The 19,321-nt window shown below is 43.2% G+C and overlaps 1 protein-coding gene and 1 long non-coding RNA gene across 7 annotated transcripts in view; one reads left to right on the top strand and one right to left on the bottom strand.

Annotated features, from left to right (window-relative positions):
* SIPA1L1 (signal induced proliferation associated 1 like 1) overlaps positions 1-4,764 on the bottom strand; it is a 420,357-nt gene extending 415,593 nt beyond the window's left edge. For 2 of the 6 annotated variants that reach the window (XM_017882759.1, XM_017882760.1), the window contains exons 1-2: positions 4,624-4,744; positions 3,998-4,057 (exon numbers count right to left, since the gene is read on the bottom strand). The gene's annotated coding sequence lies outside the window, so the exon portion shown is untranslated. Of the gene's footprint in view, positions 1-3,997; positions 4,058-4,623 lie in introns of all 6 variants that reach the window. The other 4 variants (XM_017882772.1, XM_017882771.1, XM_017882761.1 and 1 more) reach the window with 3 other exon arrangements.
* Positions 4,765-4,951: 187 nt separating this feature from the next.
* On the top strand, positions 4,952-17,802 carry LOC108536205 (uncharacterized). Its single transcript, XR_001887450.1, has 3 exons — positions 4,952-4,997; positions 13,693-13,857; positions 17,694-17,802. It is a non-coding gene; the product is annotated as an uncharacterized LOC108536205 (long non-coding RNA).
* Positions 17,803-19,321: the final 1,519 nt, after the last annotated feature.

Raw genomic sequence — 19,321 nt, 5'->3', positions numbered from 1 at the left:
TCAGATTGTCAATCTCCAGGGATAGTGGAACACCCTTGTTTTACTGCATCTGTCTGTAGAATAAGACCCAAACTTCTGTGTGAGCACTAGCAGAATACCACAATGCTTATTCCTCCCGGGAGAAGGAAATCCCCTCACCTCAAGAGCATTCACCAAACCAGCAGGGAAATTTCTTTTCTGCTGGCTCAGATTACTCTACTGGAAGGTAGGGTGGCACAACATAAATCAGTCCCATTTTCAACAGGAAGCTCCTACATGTTCCTGTTTTATGTCCTGTTTTATCTCTCCACCTAACACCCCCACCCCCAATCTGTGGTTACCCTTACATGTCGCTGAGAAAAAAGGTCCAAAATTCAGTTGGCCATGGTCCAGAAACAAAAATGGTACACCTAATTTCTTCTGCAAATGGAAATGAGTTTTAAAAAAGAAGAAAAAGACAAACCAAAATAAAATAAGTTTAGATTTTCTAAAGAACTAAAGAGTACATTATGCTCTGAGCTAATATAGATTTATTTAAAATGAAACAAAATAAGAAAACCTACAGGCTCTACTATGTAGAAACTTTAACTCATATTTTCTTTTTCCATAATTTTGTCATTTGAGTAACTATGAAGCTTGGTTACCAAACACTACATCAATGTTGTTTTCATAGCTTTACAACCTTACCACAGATTGTTCGTTTCCTTAAGTTCTGCATCTCCTCATTTTGGATATTTAATAAATACTGAACTCTTAAGTGGGGAGAGAAAGCAGTAAAATTTTAACATAACAGGCTCTAAGGTAGGAAAAAAAAAACAGAAAATAAATAAAATTAAATATGGACACCTGTCTTCCAATCACTGCCCAGTTATTAATCAGTTCTATAATCTTCAACAAATCACTTTCACTTTCTGGGCTTCAGTTTCCTCATATGTAAAACGGGAAACATAAGCCAAATGAGTCAAAATCCCTCCTAGTTCCAACAATCCATGAATCTGTCCAACAAAAAGAAAACCCTATTACAAATAAGACTTTATAGTTTACAAAGTACTTTCATACATATATTCTCATTAATTTTTGTAGCTCATCTGTGAAGCAAGTTTTGAGCCCATCTCTGCAGGAAACAACAGGAAAGTTCAGAAAGAAGTTCAATTATTTTTCAGTATCTCACAACGAAAACGGCAGGGCAGGTATCTGAAATCCAGACCTTCTGATGACAAATAGTAGGCTACATTATTTCAAAATGTTTAAATATATTACAATTCAAAAATAATTGCCTATTATGTATAACCTTTATGGGGGCATCAGGATACCATAACTCCATGCCAGGAAATATTACTACAAATGGTCCCACTGGACCACAAGTTCCATGCGGCCAGGTACACTCTTTTGCTCATCACTGGAATCACAGAAACCAAAAATGCACCTGCCAGATAGCGGCAATCAAAAAATATTGCTTGACTCACCACTCAAAAGGCTAGGAATATAGGGATGCAATGGGGAAAAAAGGAATTTCTGAATTTATTTTCAGATTTGAACTTCCATGATTTGATCCAAAGGGGAAAAAAAAAGTGAGCTCTATCAGAGCTCTAGTTCTTTATTACGGGAATGAGTCTATTTGTCTTCCATAGAGAAAATCGAATATGGTCAGCGAACCAAAAGGCTTAAAATCTGAGATGTCACAAAAAAATCTTCAGGATATTCATACTTCATTTGTGCACTGATACGGACCAATAACAATGATAATACAATGGTAAGGACTGATAAGAGGCACATAGTCATATTATTAATCATGACAAACTTTCCACCAAATTCCACTCTCATACCATTTCAGCTCTCCTCATGCTCCCATTTCACCGCTCAAAGAGATTTTGAAAAAAAGAAAAGTCATTTATCTAAAATTCAGACTGCAACTTAACAGAACATACACATCACAACTCAACCAAGATCCCCCCAAAGTCTACAAAACTGCTAATTCCAAGCAATCCTCAATCTATGACTTCAATAAACTTACTAGAAGGTGTTTTTTAAAAGTTCCTAAACAATCAAGGTGGGGGCACTATACCAGAATTACACACATACTTCAAAGCAAAAGCAAAGCAAATGCAGAAGCCTGAAAATACTAGTGAAAGGGCAGAGACAAACGAAGTGTTAAATCAATTTCAATACAAAATATCAGAGAGCTGCTTTGCAATTATTACCTGGAGTTCAAGTCAACCTTGCCATAGAACCCTCCAATGAAATCACAACTATCACTGACTAATACTTCAGATTTTAAAAGTTCACTGTACCAGAATTGCAATTTCAAACTCGAGGAGCAGAAGCAGGAACTGCAGACAAGCTAACAACAGCAACACCTACTGACTGTCTCAAGCCACTCACCAAACTTGTTCTCTCAGTCAACTAGAAAAATCAAATGACAGTCAACTTCAAGAGTCCTTTACTTAAGCATTAATGAGATAAGAAAATTAGTTGTCAGAGACATAAAGTCATTCATCCCCCAAATCTCTTATTTTGCCTCTAACCATTTATGTGGAAACAATCACTCATCATTTTAAATGCCCTGTTAATTGTTAATGCTTTAGCATAATTGATTCCATGGGAAAATGTTTTAATATTAATATTGTAGTTAATAACTGGGATGTCATCTAATAGTTGGACACATCAGTGGCCGTAATAAACTAGCTGAGACCTACTGCTATTACCACTGTTTCATATTACCCTTTTTTTTAATCCTGGTAAAGGTAGCTTAATTGCAGCGTTCAAAAAACGAAGAGAAAACTGAAAGTCGTTAAATCAGGATTATACAGAAAATTAATAGTTACTAAACTGGCTGCAGAACTCAGTATGATCTAACCTTGTACATTTCCAAAAGATTCGGTCAGAGAATCTTTGCCTTGGACGGATACTCCATAGGAGAAAACAGGAGAAAGTTGACACTTAACTCCCACAGAGTACCAGCATAAAAACAATGGCTTTAAGAGTCTGACTCAGAGTTTCAACATGAAAGGTTTGCTTTATAGAGGAAACGCCAATCCCAGTCCATCCAGATAGACCTGGAACCTGATGAAAGTCGACACCTTTACTCTGAAATTTGCATCGCATCGCTGGCTCCAGTTTAGAAACATGATCGTTTCGCAGGTAGTATGCATTTCAGTGAATGCTGCCTCTAAACTACCCGTCAGCGAAAATAAAATCTATAAGGTAAACGTAGTCTAGGAGCCATCAATCCCCAAATGCTTCCCTTAGAAAACGAATGCCAACAATTCAGCTAAACATCTTCATTGAAAGTGAGCCATTTCCCATGTCTCTCTGTTTTCCAAACCGCGATGAAATTTCAACCTGCCCAACACGATTACTGGTCCACCTAGAAATGCCGTGGACCGATTTTTTAAGAGCCTCGGAAATTTCCTTTAAGGTCAGGAGAGAAGCTGGTAACAGATGGGGCGAAGGAGGAAAAGTTCTTTTTGCAGCACCCTCGCGCCTCCCCAGCCCTTTCGCAGTTTACTCGCTCTCTGGAAATCAGGTTACAGCATCCCAAAATTTCATGTCCCCAAGACCCCCAAAGGGGAAATTAACCACCCTCAGGCACCGAGCTGTTCGTCTCCATTTCCCACAACTCAACCAACTCGGCCTGCCTACTCCAGCTCAGGCTGCAAAGCGCTCACCCAGGTGACTGGAAGGGAAGGGTCGCCAGGTGGCGACCAGCTCAGCGGGGTGGACGCAACCGCCGAGACTGGGACGCGGGTCTCCTGGACTCCCGCAGAGGCGCCTGCCCCGTAGTTGTGCAGATTCGGGTTCTGGGGTGCGTGCGCGCGCGCCGGGCGCGGTAGAGCTAGACTCGCCCCCGCCGGGCTGCGCTATCAGCAAGCCACCAAATCGAAAATCAAACTTTAACCGGCCTCCTGGGGTCCTGCTCCGGGCCCTGGACCCCAACCCCGGCCAGAAACAGGGCAGGCGGCTGTCAGCGGTCCTGCACCCCCACTACCCCCAGGACCCGGGCGCGGGGACCACTTACCGCTCGGCCCGGCCTCCCGGTGCCGCCGCGCGTCCCGGGCGCGTCCGCCGCGCGCTCTCCCTGGGGAGAAAGAGAAACCGTGTAGACGGCCGGCGCGCGCTCACTCGCCGCCTCCTCTGCCGAGAGCGGCGAGGCCGGGCCGGGGCGGGCGCCGAGTGCGGAGCGGAGGGGGGCCCGAGGGAGGCGGGGGTGGGAATCAGCCCAATTCCCGAGCCTGGTTCCGAGGGGGACCCGGAATGCAGGCTGGCGGGCGGCCGGCGGGGGCCGAGCTCCCGAGGAGAAGGCGGAGGTGGCCCCGTCCTCGGGCATCAACTATTGTCTAGGCGCCCGGGCCCCGGCTCGCGCCGTCCCCGAGGCTCAGCGCCCCCCATCGCGCCTGCCCGCAGGAGAAAAAACTGAGGGGGCGGCCAGTACGGGAAGCAAGTGTGGGGGGTCCGGGCTCCAAAGGTCCGAGATGGGCGCGAGGTAGGGGGGGATGGGGAGGTGCGTACCGCGTGGGGGAGGGGACAGGTAAGTGCCGACGGGGGCGAGAAGGCCCCGAGGACCGGTAGGGGAGGAAATGGGGAGGGAGCTACAGAGGCGGGAGGGGATGGAGTGGCTGCGGGGGCGGCCTCTGGGGCCCAGACCTGGCCCTCCCCGGGGACCCTCCAGCCGGGGACTCGGCGCTGCACTGACTTTTCGCTCACTCGCTCACGCACGCACTGAACTAGCTCACAAAGTTGCCGGCAGTGGCGGCGCCTCACTCGCCCTTCCCCTCCCCGCCTCCCGCCCCATTCCTTCCCCTCCTTCACTCCTCCCTCTCCCCCAAGTCTCGGGTGAGATCACCACGGAGCGCCTCGGCACTGCGCGCAAGTCTCGCGAGAGAAGCGGCGGCTGGGCCTTGCGGGCGGAGGAAGTGGAAGAAGTCGCGGGAGGTATAGGGGACCGCGGAACTTCTGGTTGCTATGACGACGGCAAAGCCCTGGATTTCTGTCTCCTGCGGAGAGCAGAGGCTGCAAACGTGGGTGCAGTTTTCAACCTGCCTTGCGCACTGGCAGTGGGGAAAGCTAGGGATGGTTGCGAAAGGATAATTTTTAAACCGATTCAAGAGGGCATCTCTAGAAGACCAGGGTCAAGATACCTGGCTAAATTTGGCAAATAAGGTTAATGTATTAAGAGGTTCTGGGACAGGTTTCTGCCTAAGAGCCAGCACATCTCTGCAGCCCGAATTTCTACCATATATTCAGTTTTTCAGCCTTTTCTTTCAATCTTATTCCTCCACCCCCACAACTCCCATGCTCCCTCCCTCCTTCTCTTCTCAACTCGCACACACACCCAGACTAGGCTCCTTCACGAACTGGCTCATTCATCTCTGTATTCCCAGCGACTCCGCAGGCTTGGTCCATACTAGGTATTGGCTACTTTTTTAAAAAGTTGAACGCAACAGTCCATACCTGTCCTCAGTACTTGCCTTTGGCCCTACCCTAAAAAGTACAGTCAAGTTTGGACTCTCTTATAAACTACCCTCCCATTTCTGTTAACACCTTGTCTTTTTCAATGGTAATAATCTCTGCTTTCTCCACATCTTCCTCATAAAAACCCTATTCACCATTTTTTTTTAAATCATTAGGCATTCTCAGACGCCTTTATACCTACTCCAAAATGCTATTAAGGATGAGGATGAACTCTTCTCAGGCCTGTGTCTTCTTTTAACTGTAGAAACTTTTCTAAAGTGAGGGTTATTATATACTCACTAAGTCAAATGGATACTGTGAATAGAAGTTAAACTTTAGATTTCAAAATGAATGAGTAAAAATAGATTCCATGGTATGTGGATTATATCTCAACTTTTAAAATTCCTATCCATGAACATGGGAAACCATTATTTAACTCAGTCCCACAGAACTAGAAACCTAAAGCATGAACCTAAGCATATGAGGACTAGGCAGTCAAAACTTTTCAGTCACTTGCAAGTTTAAATCCTGTCAATGAAAGTTTATGTATTAGAAACCTAAGTGATACTAGACAAAGTCAGGAAACTAAGGTTTAAGTTTTTCTGTGCCACTAATAATTGAGTCTCCTTGAGAAGTTATTTAATCTCTCTGATTGTTCTTCTGTGGGGAGTACCCTACGTTAGGTTATTACAGCTTTAAAATTCCATAGCTGGCCGGCATGGTGGCTCACATGCGTAATCCCAGCACTTTGGGAGGCCCAGGTGGGAAGACTGCTTGAAGCCAGGAGTTTGAGACTATCCTGGACAACATAGAGACCCTGTCTCTACAAAAATAAAAAATATTAGCTAGGTATGTTGACATGCACCTGTAGTCCCAGCTATTCAGGAGACTGAGGCTTCAGAATCACTTGAGCCCAGGAATTAAAGGCTGCAGTGACCTCTGATCACACCACTGCACTCCAGCCTGGGCAACACAGTGAGATCCTGTCTAAATATATATATACTTATGTATGTGCATGTGTGTGTGTATATATATATATTTCATATAAGAGCTCTTAGACCTATAAAATTTTCCAATGAATAACAAATCTTCCTTTTACAGCAAATGATTAAAAAGTTTGATTTTATAGGTCAGTTTCACAAAGAGTAGCTACCTGTTGACAATTTTCTTTAAATGTTGACAATTTTATTTTAAACTTTCCCTTGTCTCAACTACAAAGACAACAAAAATATTGACCATGTTACAGTAATTTCAAAGGTAATCTACAGTTCATGATTTGCTTTTACACTAATTCAAAGCAGGTTCCTTGTTATTTAATAAATATTCTAATTAAAACCAAAGACCCAAACTAAATATATCCATACTCCCAAAATAACTATAAGGAAAGAGGGAGGGAAGGAGGAAGGCAAAGAAGGAAGGAAGGAAGGAAGGAAGGAAGGAAGGAAGGAAGGAAGGAAGGAAGGAAGGAAGGGCCTCAGATGCATTTACTGGTATGTTTAATATATTTTCACAAAGAAACACAATGGAACATCACCATCAGTCCTGTGAATCTGTTTTAAGAAACCATTTTTCATAACATTGCAAAATATTATAAATCAGTTGTTGCTCATTTGTTCTGGCTTAGCTTTTAACATAATTTTGCCCTTAAAGGATGGCTGCCAATCTACATCCACCAACACAGTACAATTTCAGGGCCATCTGTTTTATGACTCCCAGATAGCCATTTGAAATAATTGACCCAAATGCTAGCCAAATCTATTAACATTCTTCAGTGCTTCTTATAAGGCTCAAGAGATGGGTGTTGGCCTCAAATTACAAAAATAACTTCCCTAATCTTCAGACATAGTAAAATAGTAGAAATTGTCCCAGGGATCTAAAACTGCTTTTTCAAGGCCCTGGGCTACTATTTATCCCTCACTGATGGCAGAACTTTCATCCTTGTTTCTAAAGGAGATAAAAAGTGAAAGCTACCAAAGCCTAGTTTCCAACTGCACATTCTCTAGGTCAGTCACTCCTGCTGTATCCTCCTGACCTTCCTAGGGTTTCAAAATAGCAGATGTCAGGCAGCAGAAGGGGGAAAGGAGGAATGGAGAGTTTGCCAAGAGCACAGACTAGATCTCAATCCACTTCCTGTCCACTCTCTTTCTTGGCTTCTCTACCCATCTCTGCTCAATCCCTTCCCTTTGCCCTCCAACACAAAGGATATGTAACCTTTCTAGTGATAAGAACATCTAGTCATTTACTATGTTACTCCCTTCCTATTTGCTTCTTAGTTTGTTAAAACCCAGGTGAATTCATTTCTCTCTGGTTATTCTACCCAACAAAACACCCTAATGTATAGAATATACCAACTATAGAATGAATTTTGACACAGAGGCCTACCATACAAAGAAATTGTATGTATTTTTTAATGTTATAAACACTGACTCACATTTGCATGTTTTACATTTAAAATCTGATTTAACTGGCCTTTTAGTTCAGAACTCCAGTAGCTGTACATCTACAGGGCATTATTCTAAGTGATATTTAGAAAGATTATTCTGAATCATTACAAAGATCCAAAGTGCCCTCAAAATTATTCAGGATTAAGTGATATCCCATGTTGTTTCAATTTTAGGGTTTTATTGTTTTAACCCTATTGGTGTGACTCTGTGTATGTGAATACTGGATTCCTTAGAAAATGCCCCTTCTCTCATTTACACAGTAGTATTCATTACTAGTTTAAAACACCAAGTACTTTATAACCAATTAACATTCTGTTAATCAATTAACAGCAAAACTACTATACTTCCCTGTACTGTTCCCTCCTCTTTAAAGGACTATTTCACACCTTCTCCTCCTTAAACCTCTCCTAGTACTTCCAGCTAATGGCCTTGCTCCCTCTTTTGTTGGTAAAATAGAAATAATCAGAAGAGAACTGAATACACACACCCTCTCTACCACTCTGCCTACCAGCCGACCTGCATCTGTCTGCATATACTCCTCTGTCCTTCCTGTCACTTATGAACTCTCGGTGCTCTTAGCCGAGATTAGCCTCTAGATCTGTGCATTAGTGCCATCGCCTCTAACTCAGGGACATTGATTCAGCAACGGTTGCCACTCTCTCTTGAATCAGCAAATTTTCCTTCTCTACTGCTTCACTTCTAAGGGTTTACAAGCATACTGGAATATCTGCCGTGGTAAAAAGTAAAATGCTTCCTAGATATTATGTCTCCCCTGCTTCATTTTATAACTGGAATCTTCAAAAGGCTCTTCCATGCTTGATGTCTTCAATTCCTATCCCCTTCCCTTGAATCCACTCCAAGCAGCCTTTCACCCCCACTACTCCACGGCAACAAGTCTTCTCAGGGGCATCAGTGACTTCCTCATTGCTAAATCTGGTGCTCAACTTCCAAGCTCACCTGGCTGGAGCCCTCAGCAGCAGGGAAGAGGGCAACCATGTTGGTTCTTGAAATGTTTTCTTCGCTTGTCTTCTGAGCCAAGAGTCTATCCTAGTTCTTATTCTACCTTTCTGGTCTTGAACTTCTCAGCATAGGAGGCTGCAGGACTCAGACTTCGGACATCTTTGTGGTCTCTTTTCACTCTGTGGTGAGCTTACCAGTCTGATAGTTTTAAATACCATCTGTACATTAAATACTCCCAGATTTACACCTCCAGGCTAGTCATCTCCCCCATCTCCAAATTTGTACATCCATCTGCTACTCAACATCTGCAACTGATTATGTACGAGGTATTTCAAACTTCACATATTTAAAATTGATGAGCTCCAAGTATTCCCCCCAAAACCAGTGCCCTTCTGAACTCCAGATATCCCTCTCAAAACCAGTTCCCTTTGGGAGGCCGAGGCGGTTCAATCGCAAGGTCAAAAGATCGAGACCATCCTGGCCAACATAGTGAAACCCCATCTTTACTAAAAATACAAAAATTAGCTGGGTGTGGTGGCGCCGCCTGTAGTCCCAGCTACTCAGGAGGCTGAGGCAGGAAAATCACTGGAACCTGGAAGGCGGAGGTTGCAGTGAGCCGAGATCGTGCCACTGTTCTCCAGCCTGGCGACAGAGTGAGACTCTGTCAAAAAAAAAAAAAAAACCACTTCCCTCCAGCAGTCTTCCCCATCTCTGTTAAGGGTATCTTCCCAGAGGTTCAGAGGTTTTGTTCAGAGCAAAAGTCTTGGAATCATCTTTGACTCCTCTATTTCTCTCACATCCAAACCATCAACAAATTCTGATGGTCCTTTCTTCAAAATATGTGTAGAATCCAGTCACTTCCACCCACTGCAGCTCCACCTCTCTGATTCAAGCCATTTCTCACCTGGATTATCACAGTTGTCTCCCTACTGGTCTCCCTAGTTGGTTTCCCTACTTCTGCATTTCCCCTCCAATAATTTGTTCTATACACAGGATCCAGAGTGTGGAGCATGAGTAAGTCTGATCTTGTCACTTCTCTGCTCACAAAGCTTCCAGGACCTCTCACCTCACTCGGAGAAAAAACCCCAGTTCATATTCTGGCCCAGAGGGCTGTATATTCTTCTGACTCCCAATCCCTCTCTCTCCCCTCCCTCTTTCTACCCCAGCCACACTGGCATTCCTGCTATTCTTTGACTACACTTGGTGCTCTACTGCCTCTAGGACTTGCATTTGCTCTTTCCTCTGCCTGGAGAGGTCTTTCCCCAAATAACTGCATGATGCACTTTCTGGGTCTGTTTAGATGTCTGTACAGAGGTAACTGTGTTGGTAATCTGCCTGCTTGCTCTTGGGAGCTCTCTCTTGTCCTGCTCTACCTTGCAGTAGGGCTGACCCCCATGGGCCATGTTTTCAAGGATGCCTTGTCAGGGGCTTCAAGGATGCCTTGTCAGGGGCTTCCAGCTGGTTTCAACCATCAGGATGCAAAACAGGAATTTGGACAGATGGAATAGACAAGTGAAAGCCATTCTCCTCCTCTCTCTGTATGCTTCAGGCAGAGTTTTAGTAGCAAGTGCATTTCCTTCATGGCCCCAGGTTCCACTGGGTGAGAACCATCCCCAGGCTCTGATATAACTTTAGCTGGAGGGTGATATTAGCTTCCTGGTGTTAAGAATCCTGGCTGGGTGTGGTGGCCCACGCCTGTAATCCCAGCACTTTGGGAGGCTGCGGTGGGCAGGTCACCTAAGGTTGGGAGTCGGAGACCAGCCAGACCAACATGGAGAAACCCCGTCTCTACTAAAAATACAAAATTAGCCAGGCGTGGTGGCACATGCCTGTAATCCCAGCTACTCGGGAGGCTGAGGCAGGAGAATCACTTGAACCCGGGAGGTGGAGGTTGCAGTGAGCCGAGATCAAGCCATTGCACTCCAGCCTGGGCAACAAGAGCAAAACTCCATCTCAAAAAAAAAAAAAAAAAAACTCTGGATTCCTTCATCACCCTGGTTAATTTATCAGCTCTTCCATCCACCATGTACTTCCCCTGTATAAAAATTCTCTCATTTTGGCCAGGCACAATGGCTTATGCTAGTAATTCCAGCACTTCGGGAGACTGAGGAGGGCGGATCACTTGAAGCCAGGAGTTTGAGACCAGCCTTTGCAACATGGCCAAACTCCGTCTCTACTAAAAATACAAAAACATTAGCTGGAGGCTGAGGTGGGAGGATCGTTTGAGCCCAGGAGGTCGAGGCTGCAGTGAGCCAAGACTGCACCACTGCACTCCAACCTGGGTGACAGAGAGAGACCCTGTCTCAAAAAAATAATAAAAATAAAATAAAAAATAAAAATTCCCTCTTTTGAATGACCAAGAACAGCTTCCATTCTCCTAACTAGACCTTGATTGTTATAGTTACTCTTTACAAAATAGCAATCACCCCAATCTCATACTCCCCACACAGCTGAGTTCTATTGCTCTCTGAAGTCTATCACTCCCTGACGTATTATCTAATCATTTGTTGGTTTATTGTCTGTCTTTCATCTAGAAGGTAAGATCCCTGAGGGCAGGAACTCTATGTCTGCCTTATTCACTGCTGTATTCCCAGCACCTAGAACAGTGCCTGGCACATAGTAGGCACTCAACACATGTTTTTCATATAAGCAAAGAGTGCTCATTCAGACAAAATAAAACTGCTAGCAGAGTGTGGTAAAGAGAACACCCCTACCCTCCAAGATGTCTACATCCTAATCCTCAAAACCTGTGAATATGTTACCTTATGTGGCAAGAGTTTTTATAAAGATATGATTTAAGTTAAGGATCTTGAGATAGGGGGATTATCCTAGATTATCTAAGTGGGCTCAGTGTAACCACAAGGTTTTCATAAGAGGGAAGGAGGAGGGTCAGAGTTAGACATGGAGATGTAACCACAGAAACAGAGTCAGAAAGAGATCTGAAGATCCTACATTACCAGCTTTGACAGTGGAGGAAGAGACCATAAGCCAAGGCATGTAGAAAACCTCTAGAAGCTAGAAAGGCAAGAGAAACAGATTCTCCCCTATAGATTTCATAAGGAATGCAGCCCTGCCAATATCTTGATTTTATCAAAGTGAAACTCATTTCAGACTTCTGACCTCCAGAAATGTAAGATAATAAAATGGTGGTGTTTTAAGCTACAAATTTGTGATAATTTGTTACAGCAGTAATAGGAAACTAATAGTGTTTAATCAGGTATGTAAGCTCTTTGTAGTCATAACGTGTGTCTTGTTTGCTCTGAAATACCTACAATTTAATACAGTTCCTGACCAAAAAAAAATAGGCACTCCATAAATGTACAATGAAAGAATGAAGTTTAACAGCAAAGCAGTATCAGGGCTCCCATTCTGATGGAGTGGAAAATCCCTTACCTGGCTTTCTGGCTCAGAAAGCACCTTGATATTAGGAAGCCTTTGTGAGCTTTTTGAGCTATGAAGATATAGGGGTATAAGGTAGAGGCAATCCAGGTCTTACACACCAATGTCAGCTAGAGAGAATGTGGACAAGTCACAAGGGCCTTGTGTGGTATATTCAGGACTTGGGCTTTATTCTGTAGTCAATAGGGAGCCACTGAAGGATTTTCATCTAGGGTGGAAACATTCAAATTTGCATTTACAATGCATAGAATATTAGAAGCATGGGATTTAGAAATCCATGGGTTGGAGAAGAGATTAGAACTACAATCACAAATTTGGCAAGCAGTAGCTTTTAATTGCTAATATGATGCATTTAGATAACTTTTTTTTTTTTTTTTTTTGAGAAGGAGTTTCACTCTTGTTGCCCAGGCTGGAGTGCAGTACTGCAATCTCACTCAGTTCACTGCAACCTCCGCCTCCTGGATTCAAACGATTCTCCTGCCTTAGCCTCCCAAGTAGCTTGGATTACAGATGCCTGTCACCATGCCTGGCTAATTTTTTTTTTTTTTTTTTAGTAGAGATGGGGTTTCTCCATGTTGGTCAGGCTGGTCTCGAACTCCTGACCTCAAGTGATCTGCCCACCTCAGCCTCCCAAAGTGTTGGGATTACAGGTGTGAGCCACCACGCCCTGCCTAGATAACATTTTAATTAAAATGCACCCGCACAAACTTTCTTTCCTTGTCATAAGCATTTTCTTTTGAAACATTTTGCATTAAACTATTCATGCCTTTCCTGGGTTTTCAGGCAATTTTCTTGTAAATATAGATAAAATAAAATGAAATAAAAATCCCCAAAAGGATGAAAAGTTCTGGCCCACCAATACTTTTGACCTTTTCCTCTATGCTATAGACATCAACACATGCTATTACAGTTATAACATTCTTTTTTTATTTTATTTTTTTTTTTTGAGACAGTTCGCTTTATCACCCAGGCTGGAGTGCAGTGGCTCGATCTCAGCTCAAGCAATTCTCCTTCCTCAGCCTCCCAAGTAACTGGGATTACAGGTGCCTACCACCATGCCCAGCTAATTTTTGTATTTTTAGTAGAGGCAGGTTTCACCATGTTTACCGGGCTGGTCTCGAACTCCTGACCTCAGGTGATCCACCCACCTCGGCCTCCCAAAGTGCTGGGATCACAGGCATGAGCCACTGCAACCCAGTTCATATATATATATATGTATATATCGTCTCTGAACCATTTCAAGATTTTTTATTCATCCTACCATTAATATTTCCTTTTAGGAAGCTCTTTGAACCATTTAAAATAACTTCAATATTCTCTTAGGAGCTGGAAATTCCCTTCCAAACAGCCCTTTCCCTTTTATTCCTTTCATCAGATTTCACAGTAGAGAAGGTGTCAAGGAAGGAAGGTGAATTTTAAAAGTCTTCTCTCTACTCTCTTGTCTTTTTAAAATCCCTAGAAATGAAAAGAGGCTTGCTCATGACTTGGAAGCGGTGGGCTGAGGCCTCCCAAGACCATCTGGCTTGTTCCATTGCCAGCCAGAGTGGAGGCGACATTCACACGAACCCAGGAGCTGCAGGGGCGCGCGAGCTGCAGCTGCGTTGTGGCATCCAAGGAGCGCGCAGTGAGATTCCGCAGGAGAAACCACACTTTGCATGTTCTTGAGTACAAGAAACATGTGTAAAGAGGGTTTTTGTTTATGGGCATGCCAAGGAGAACGACTGGAATATTAAAGCCATCACAACCTTTATTTAAGGGAAAAGAGGACAAGAATGAATATGCTGATAGTTCAGAGATATTTAGGACCTTCGGCAGCTCAGCACTCATCCTAAACTTTTACAAATAGCTTTCCGGAGATGAAGCTTTTAAAAGCCTTTTAAAGGAATTTTATTTGTTCTTTTCACATGGGGAAAAGTGATGAGTATATCTACTCAAGTATGAGAAATGGCCAAGGCCACTCCATGTAATGTTTTACTTATCCTATGGCTACACGAAGAAAATAGCACGAGTGTTGTAGAGGAAAATCTACTAGACCTCAAGCCCGGCTTGAAATCAATTCTATACTCTGAATTCAGACTCTGTCTTTACCTAGCTGAGTCAGATAAATTATCTAATTTTATGAACTTCTCACTTCTCTTTTTTTTTTTTTTTGAGACTGGGTCTCACTCTGTTGCCCAGGCTGGAGTGCAGTGGCACAATCTTGGCTTACTGCAGCCTCTGCCTCATGGTTTCAAGTGATTCTCCAGCCTCAACCTCACAAGTAGCTGGGACTACAGGTGTGCACCACCCACCCGGCTAATTGGACTTCTCTTTCTTTAAATACAAAAGGAGAGGGCTAAGAGGCCATCTGTCCAGACTAAAAGTTTGTATATTGATGTGTTATCCTCTTTCAATAGTCAGTTTGCTTCTGGTCAAGAATCTTTCAGGGGTCTGTTTGCTCTTGGTCAAGAATCTGAGGTCTAGACTTTTGCTCAGAGTTGCTGAACCTCTCTCCCTTCCCATTTGTTTTACTCTTCTTAGGATGATCTCTACCTTCTTCTCCCCTCTCCTGTCCCTACCACACCCCATTCTACAACCCCATGTGAAATATCAAGGGTGACCATAACTCACTGGTAGGATGGAGAGGGATAAAGACTTCTGAGCAATTCTCACAGACACCTGCTGTTATCTGGTACTGGCTGTGACCGGCACTGCTAGAGTGAATCTTGATTATTGCTTCTGGCATGGCCACCCGATACCAACTGTTCTTGTTGGCAGTAAAATTTTCAGGACTGCTGCTCCCAGCTGCTTCTTCTTAGAACCTCTTAGAACAGCCAGCTTCTAGGTCTCTGAGCTGCTGGGCAGTTCCTTTACTCATTCCATACTTCCTACAGAGGGCAGCATAAATCACAGTCTTTGCCAAGCATACAGAGTTGGGATCAACACCAGGACTCAGAATTGGCCTGTAGAGTTTTTTCAAATTCCCCTAGCTTGGCATGAGATTATGGGAGCAAGAATGAATAGGCTAGGCACGGTGGCTCACACCTGTAATCCCAGCACTTTGGGAGGCCGAGGCAGGTGGGTATCTTGAGGCCAGGAGTTCAAGACCAGCCTAGGCAACATGGTGAAACCCCGTCTCCACTAAAAATACAAAACTTAGCCAAGGGTGGTGGCGCACACCTGTAATCCCAGCTACTCGGGACACTGAGGCAAGAGAATTGCTTGAACACAGGGGTTGGAGGTTGCAATGACCAAGATTGTTCCACTTCACTCCAGCCTGGGCGACAGAGTGAGATTCTGTCTCAAAAAATAAGAATGAATAGAGCCCTCAGCATCACACCCGTTGACGTTCACTTGAAGACAGTTCAGCATGGTGGAGTCAGATGGAGCGGGCCTCAAGTCCCACGCCCACCTCCAGCTTAGTAACAGAGTGGTTTTAGGAAAAGTTACTTAACTCCTCTAAGCCTTGGTTTCTTATTTTTCAAGTGGGAATAATAATGATTGCTTCGTAAAAATACATGATTATTTTGAGGATTACGTGAGATCATACGTGTTTCATTAGATCCTGTGGACTGACTATCTAGTGGCCATCCACAACTCCCTTTTCCCTTGCCCTCTGAGTCTTCCCTGAAGTCTCCAGAACTAGCTTAACATAAAATGGGGGCTATATTCTGAAAACTGTGAGTTCCAAAAGATACCCAGTGGTAGAAATACAGTCCCATCTAAACTCCCTCCATCACTCATGTGCTTCTCTCTCTGCATCTGCCGCTATCTACAGCATTCTTCTCTCTTTCTGAAGAATAGTTTCCTCCATTTTTCTGGTCCACATAGGGAAAATATCTCCTGGGCTCAATCTGAATTCAAACATCTCCCCAGTTTTCAAAATACCTGGGGAGAAAAGGAACTGACTGACACAGCTTTAAATCAGGTGCCCACCTCTAGACCAATCAGCTGTGACCAGGAGCCTGGAGGCACATTGCATAAAATGTCATGGAGGAATCATGACAAGACTGAGGGGGTGGCAGTTCCCAGGGAAGAGGGCGGGCAGACGATAATAAATGTCTAGGGTGGAGGAATTACATAAGAAGCATTAAGACTAGATTTCAGCCCTTAAGATTATAATATAGTTGGGGAAAAGGCACAAACATTGTCTTCAGTTTAAATTTATTTTGATGCTAAGGGGGTTAATGTAGGGAAAAACCAAAACCATCAATAGTGATAGAAAAAAGCTTTTACCTCTTGAGGTCCAATCAGTGAAGTTCAACAGTGCAGTGGTGGGGGTGGAGTGAGAACTTCTCCCGTTTTCTCTGGAAGACATCTGCTCCTCAGGACTTTCTGCTCTTATGGAGCTCTAAGACCCATTCCTTCTATTGTATTGAAAGACAGGAAGCAAAAGCATTTATTTAAAAATAAAAAAGTGGCTAGGAGACAGGTCTTGTCAGAGAAGGAAACCATTTAAAGCAGGATTTTTCTGCCCTAGGCAGGAATTACTGGAATGAAGGGGGATTTACTATACCTATGAAAGAGGTTACAAAGTAGAATAAGACAGGATTAAGGAGCATAATTAGGGTTCATGAAAAGAAGATCAAGAAGTTGGGGACAGCCCCAGGAAGCCAGTGGATCTTAGCCCATGGGGTGAAGAAAGTAGAGAAGGGAGGAGTGTTCCTGGAGGGAGAAGAAGCAAAGGAATTGACGATGTTGTGAACATGGCATATTTGCGGACAGTCACATTGCACAAGAGAGTGCAGCAGTCCTTGAACTATGAGATTTTCAGTGAAAGCACCCAGGGTACCTATTATACCTAAAATATAGATTTCTCACCCCTGGTGCAGAGGTTCTGATTTTGTTGGTCTGGGGTAGGTCCCAGGATTGAACTTTACTAGGGCTGTGCTGCAGGAGGTCTGCAGAGGACAGCTTGAGAAACACTGGTATCTCCATTGGCACTACCTAATAATTAGACAAAAGAAATGGCTTCTCTTTTGTGGTATGTGTTTGCTGGGTGACAACAACTAACTACCAGACTATGATGTCCCCCCAATGGCCCAAGAGAGCTGCTATGAGCCTTTGCCACCAAGGCCACCAATTTGCCAGTGCCTCTTCCAGGGACTACTTTGTACTCTCAGCCTCCAGAGGTGCCACTTGATTACCAGCTGATTTGGCCTTCATCTCACATCCTGTGTGTTTTCACAGGATTACACCCAGCCCAAGATGCAACAGAATCAGTCTAGATGGTGAATTCTTCTTAGACAATGTTTCTGTTTATATGTCTTGCTGATTCATTTACTTGTCTTTCATTATCTAATTATAGTTAATTTTTATATAAACTTAATAATCAGCATTTGTGTAATAGTAAAAGAGTGATTTGTTTACTTTAATCTAAAAAAAGAGGTTATGTGTTTGAAGAGTAAAATGTTTCTATTCCAAACTTCTCAAGAACCGGTACTATTTACTAATTGCATATTCTTTCTTTTTCCTTCTAAGCCACTTTTTATCTTCTATCCTGCAATCCAACCCACATAATTTTCATGAAGAAAGCAGAGTGGTGTCATTTTACAACAAGAAAACTGAGTTAAGAATAAGTTCAATCAATTGCCAAGTGTTGGGACTGAAATGGAAGTCTCTTAGTACTCCACCCAAGGATTTTCATATTAAACAATTATCTTGTCATCATTTTATTTCTGAGTTATTCTCTTTAGTTTTGTTCTCTTTGATATTCAGAAAACTGAAAATGCTAATAACATGTGTTCTGGTCCCTTGAATCAGAAATTTCAAGTACACACAGAATGAATTTTCACTTACCCTCCTCCCCTCTGTGCTCAGATTTCTCTCATTCTTCATCCCGTCTGTATTTCTAGATATTTTTGCAACTATATTTCTCAGAACCTACCATTTGGGTGAGAAAGGAAATGCATCTACCCTCTGTCTTTATGTTCATTTAATCTAGTGATTCTCACTCCATCGTCACCATGAAGAGTCTTTTGGTCTTATATCTAATTTCCATCTAATCTCTTCTATTAGAAATGTTAGTTCTATCGAGTGATTAACTCTTCCAATAATCAGCAGAAAGAATTATGAGGGCTTAGTCCTCCTGGGTCTAAAGTGCTAGGTAGAATCCTATTTGAAATCTGTGTGTCCTGAGGTTGATCAGGTTCCCTGGTCTATGCTGCCCAAGAACTCACAAAATGAGAAACGGCACTTACTGGCCACCACTAGCTGTGGTAAATCAGCCCAATTGTCCTCACATGTGTACCATCCTGCTCTAGTCAGGTGAACAGTAGCTATGAACACACCAGTTGATCTCTGGGGTGCTGAATGGTATACATGGAGCTCCCGTCAGGATTTTGTTCTGGTTATTTATGGTTATATAACAAAGTAATCTAAAACTTAAGTGGCTAAAAAACCAATAATTTTATTATATCACAGATTTTGTGGGTCAGGGAATTCTGACAGGGCCCAGCCAGGTGATCCTTCTGTTCCAAGTGGCATTCTGCTAATAGTCTGCAGGCTCCACTCACCCCTCTGCACCTTGACAGACGTATAGAAGGCTGAACTCTGCTGGGACTGTTATCTGGCTTCTCCAGCAAAACAGTCTCAGGGTATTCAGACTTATATGGCAGGGCTTCCAGAGAAAGTGTTCTGAAGGACAGAAGGTAGAAGCTTCCAGGTCCCAGTAATTGCCACAACATCACTTCTACCATATTCTGTTGATCCAATTACATCACCTGCCTATGTAGTAAAGAATATGTAGCCATCTTTAATCCATCACAGAGTTTATTCACTAAACATTTAATAGAAGATGTAATAAAGACCAGGCTCAGTATAAGACTCTGGGAATACAGAGGAAAGTTAACACACTCCTATAGCCTAGAGGCAAAGCCAGTATGTTGTGTAGTTCCTATTTACAACCTTTCAGTAATTCTCCAACACAACATGTCAGCAAAACCTAGAATAAATTTTAGAAACAGAGAATTTAAATGAAAAAGAGAGAAAATTCACTGTCTAATAGTCTCCAGTTGCTCATAATTCAAATGTCTGTTTATCTAACAACACCTGGCATGCAAATAAATCGTGATGTGGTATTGAAGCTTGAAGTGTTAGAGGGCAAAATA

Source organism: Rhinopithecus bieti, unplaced genomic scaffold (assembly GCF_001698545.2).
Source record: "Rhinopithecus bieti isolate Rb0 unplaced genomic scaffold, ASM169854v2 scaffold_13259, whole genome shotgun sequence".
Taxonomy (NCBI): domain Eukaryota; kingdom Metazoa; phylum Chordata; class Mammalia; order Primates; family Cercopithecidae; genus Rhinopithecus; species Rhinopithecus bieti.
This window is presented reverse-complemented; position numbering and strand designations above follow the sequence as displayed.